The sequence below is a fragment of the Elephantulus edwardii genome, unplaced genomic scaffold (assembly GCF_000299155.1).
Source record: "Elephantulus edwardii isolate Elephantulus edwardi_28Jun2011 unplaced genomic scaffold, EleEdw1.0 scaffold00039, whole genome shotgun sequence".
NCBI classification, from domain to species: Eukaryota; Metazoa; Chordata; class Mammalia; order Macroscelidea; family Macroscelididae; genus Elephantulus; species Elephantulus edwardii.
This window is the reverse complement of record NW_006399789.1, coordinates 7,697,170-7,702,102: the sequence shown is the minus strand read 5'-3', so window position 1 is coordinate 7,702,102 and position 4,933 is coordinate 7,697,170. Positions and strand designations below refer to the sequence as shown.

The 4,933-nt window shown below is 41.4% G+C and overlaps 1 pseudogene; it reads right to left on the bottom strand.

The window, feature by feature from the left end:
• Positions 1-3,076: 3,076 nt before the first annotated feature.
• Positions 3,077-4,400, bottom strand: LOC102861840 (annotated as a pseudogene).
• Between the last annotated feature and the right edge of the window lie 533 nt (positions 4,401-4,933).

The window sequence follows — 4,933 nt, the reverse complement described above, 5'->3', positions numbered from 1 at the left end:
ATGGTTCCTTCCACAGATGTTATCAATCTGATTCCTATACCATAAAGTAAATAACAACAATAAACAAAAAATGTTAGATAATTTAGATAATGAATTGTATTAAAATTACTGAAAAGGCAAAAGTAGAGCTCTTAAGCCAAAGAAATATTTGCAGAAGTTATTTTTAAATACTTGAGCAAATACTAGTAAAATGACTAGCTTTCATTTGCTTCTGTGGAAAAGAGGGAAAGGGATCAATTTAAATCACTAATAGAATTATTTGGGGCATTAAGAATTGGGGAATGGGTTGGAGACATTGAAGGTAAATAAAAATGAAATCTATTGAATACTTTCTTGTGTAAGAAAATATACTTGACAGGCATTTCACACATTGAGTAATCAATCACAGCCATTTTTAAAGAAAGTAATTATCATCTCTGATTTATTAAAAAAAGAAGTCATTTTTAGAATTAAAAAGCTTTTCCATTAGCTAATAAGCTGTGGAGGGGGTTCTGGTGGTTTCATGGTAGGAGTTGTGCTGATAACCCAAAGGCCCAGGCTTGAGCCGTCGACCTGCCCGAAGGAGAAAGTCAGGCATCCTCCTCCTGTGTGACTGTCTCTGAAAACCTGCTCGTACGTCAGCTATGAGTCGGTTCCACTTCGATGGTACATAACAACAACAATAATCTGAAGAATTTAGAGTTTTAACCTAATTTTGTCACATATCTAACCACACTTTTTTTCCCCTTTTAATTTTTGGTTGAGAATTCAAAACATCACCTTAGATGTGTTGGAAAGTAGGTCCAAAAAGACTGCTTTGGGAGTATTTTGTAAGCAGATGTGCTTGAAAGCAAAGAAAGAGTGAGAAAAGCTTTCCAATTACTCGGCACCTTTTGTAAAATGACACTATAGACTGGACTTGTAGTAGAGCTTAGGAGAGCAATTTGGAGGCCAAAGGCCTAGATTTTACCCTTGAAATTGAAGAACATTGCCTGGTTTAATGATTTATTTGAAAAGGTCCTGTCTCTGGAGACCAGGCCAGCCTCTGTTGGCTGTGAATAGGGGCTCTCACCATCTTTATTTTTTCCCTTGTCCACTTCAGCACCTAACATCTTTATGTAAACTGATTGGTCCAGTGATTTTGGTAAGGTCCTGACAAGGAACAAGTTGTGTTTTTTTTTAAAATATATTTTTAATGAGCACTTACAGAGATTTTGGATTTCCATTCATTCATTGCTGCACTTCTCTCCCCGCCCATCCCTCTCTCCCCCTGCCCCGCTCCAGTTCGCTCCTCTCTTTCAAAAGTAAAAGAAACACTCCTTCCCTGGTACACAATCCCCCCCGCACCCCTCCCACTGCCCCAAGTACATTCCACTATGCAACCTTAATTGTGGACTCTTGTGATAACCATAAGACCCTATCATACATCGCTTTTAAATTATTCACTCCCTCATCTGTTTCAGTGCAGTATACTCAATTTACCCAGTTTTTCTCAGTCTTACCCCAACCCTGATATCAGTCCCATTTTACAACAGTGGCACCATGCAATATTTGTCCTTTTGCATCTGAGATATTTCACTCAGCTTAATGTCCTCCAGGCTCACCCATTTTGCATAATATTGCATGAGTTCCTTATTTTTCAATGCAGTGTAGTATTCCACTGTGTGAATATACCATAGCTTCTCTATCCATTTGTTTGTTGATGGGCACCTGGGTTGTTTCCAACTCCTTGCTATTGTGAACAGAGCCGCAATAAACATGGGTGTGCATATATTTGCGTGGATGTCAGTTATGGTCTCTTTGGGATATATTCCCAGTAGTGGAATTACTGGGTCAAACGGTATCTCTATTTTGCAACGTTTTGAGAAAGCACCATACAGCCTTCCACAGTGGTTGCACCATTTTACACTCCCACCAACAGTGAATAAGGGTTCCAGTTTCTCCACAACCTCGCCAGTATTTGTTGCTTGCTGTCCTGTTAAATTTTGCTACTCTGACTGGGGTGAGATGATATCTCATAGTTGTTTTGATTTGCATCTCTCTTAGAGCTAGGGATTGTGAACATTTCTTCATGTGCTTGTTGGCCATCTGAATGTCTTCTTTGGTGAAGTGTCTGTTCATATCCTGTGCCCATTTTTCTATTGGATTATTTACCTTTATCTTGTTGTGGTGAAGGAACCAGTTTTATGGATGCTCAGTTACTAACTTAAAAAAAAATCCACTAAAATTCAGAGTCAAAATAATATAAGGTCAATTCAAGTGACAATTTCCAAGACATAAAATACAAAAATAATAAAATTTATTTGAAAAATTCTATGAATACATGGTTCTTTTCATTGACTAGTAACCAAAGGAGAAAATATTGAAGTTGTAAAAGATTTCACCTTACTTGGATCCACAATCAATTCTTTGGTACCAACAGTCAGGAAATCAGGAGATGTATTGCAGTGGGGAAGTGTACAGCCAGGGAACTCTCCACATTAGTGAAGACTAATGATGTCAGTTTGATGACTAAGGTGCATCTGATTCAGCTCATGGTTTTGTTCCATCACTGAGAGCTGCACAATGATTGAGGATAACAGAAGTATTGATGCCTTTGAACTGTGGTGTTAGAGAAGACTGCTGAATATCTCATGGACTACCAAAAGGACAAATGGATATATCTTGGAGAAAGTGTAGCCAGAGTGCTCCTTGGAAGTAAGGATCACAGAGCTTCGTCTTACATACTTTGGGCATGTTGCTAAGAAAGTCCACTCCTTTGAGAGACACATCATGCTTGGAAAGGTGGAGGGTCAGTGAAAAAGAAGAAGACCCTCAACTAGATAGGTTGGCACACTGACTGCTGTAGTAAATTCTAGTGTGTCAGGAAGTGTGAAGACGGTACAGGGCAGAGTTCAGATCTGTTATTCATGCGGTTGCTGTTGATCATACTGGACTTGACAGCACCTAATAGCAGCAAAGACAATACTACTAAAATTCAAGATCTTACATTTAATTAAAAACATTACATCTATATATGCACAGAAATAAGAACAAACCTCCAGATTACAGTTTAAATTTAAAAAAAATTTTTTTTGCCTTATTCTTCTTTTTATCTTCAAACCTCCCACTCGGCGATCTCATCCTCGGTCAGCTGCAGCTTCTCAGGTTTGTTGGCCCACAGCAGCCGGGCCTCAACTTCTCGCTTCTTCTGCAGTGTGGCTTGAGCATCCTGCCAGTGCTGCCACGTTTCATGCCCTGGTCGAAGGCAGCACGGACTATGGCCAGGAGCCGAATGTAGTCGCTCAGGAGCTCAGCAAGGAGGAAGGCGTTGTTGGCCTGTTCCTGGTGGAGCTGCTCAATTTTCTCTTCCACCTCAGCTGGCTGAGAGCGTGCCCGTGACAATGCCGTGTTATCCTCGGAGCTCCTGAGCATGGCTAGGCTCTGCAAACTGGGCTGGTGTTCAGCGCTCGCTCTTTCCTATGGTTGACTCGAGTACCTGCCACCGCACGCAGTTTCCGTAGGCGCTGCTTCTCACACTCCACCTCCTGGAGCTTCTCCCCGAACCAAATGTCTGATTCATTCATCTTGATGGTCATTTTGCTAACTGCATCTGTGGCTTTGTCGAACATCTTGAGGAGACCAGCGCCACTCAACGTGTGTACCCACAGCACCTGGCAGCTCTTCTTTTTCTAAGAACTCCCTGACATCAGGGGCCGGGTAACATGGTAGGATGAGTCACAATTCTCTGAAGGTACCTTTCTAGTGCAGCCCTTCGTTTCTCAAGAAATTCTGCTGAAGAAGAATCTTCCCAGCTTTCATGTTTGTCATTGCTATGAGGCTCTTCTCAGGTGGAGGAGGGACGATGAAGCCATTCTACGAGAGCTTCTCAGAAAGACCCAGGAAGTCAGTAAATCTTCTTTTCACTGCAAATTGTTTACTTCTGAACATTGGTAAGCTCGTCTGGGTTATAACTGTGTAGGCTACATAGGCATTTAAACCATCCCCTATGTTCTCAGGATCAGTTATACCAACAGTCAAGTCAAACTGGTCCTCCTGTTCTTCCTCTAGCTCCTTACATAGCTTGGCTGGGACTTAGAAGAATGTGTGTTTTGCTGTGGTGGGAGGGAGATGAGTGTTTTTCCAGGTATCTTCTTCTGATTATTCTGAGTGCTGTCCAGGGATAGCTCCACTGTGGCATCTGCAAAGAGATCCTGTGGCTCTTGATCTTGTTCTTCATGAACCGCATTTTCTTTGGAGCCACTGTTGATGGAAGGGATGGAATTCTTTTTGGAGAGTGGGGCTTAACGGCTTCCGAGGCGCCGGTGAAAATGTCCTCTCTCTCAGTGTCGCTGTCCCCGGCCTCGGGCTCAGACCCTCCAGTCGCCCCCTCGGACTGGGGGTCTCCCCAAAGCGCTACAGCCGCCGCCGCCAGATGCCATCTTCCTGCACCCTACAGTTTGCATTTTTATTCTCACAATAGAATTTACTTTTGTTCCCTTCAGGGTATTTTCTAAAATTTCTACAATAAACAGCACCTTCAAAAAATGAAGGGCTCTCTGGTGGCTTGTTGGAAAGGAGGTGTACTGCCAACACAAAGGCACACAGTTCAAATCCACCAGTTGCTCTGTAAGAGAAAGATGACAAATCTCCTGTGCAGATCCTGGCCTCTGAAAACCAGCTGGGAAGTCAGTTAGAGGTTGGTTCCTATCTGACATCATGTAACAACCATAGACAACATTAAAAATTATTTTTTTGAAACTTTTGAAAAATTAGCCCATTTAAAGTTTACTTGAATATTTTAAGATAATGAAGAACTAAGAATTAAGGAAAGATGTTTTATATAGTTCTTAGAATTCAGCTGTCAAAACTGTCATTTAATAAAGGTTAAAATTCCATTCCTAAATTACATTCTTAACAAGCTAAATTCTAAAATTTTACTAGGCATTATTTGCTTCTGAATTTGGGTTTTACC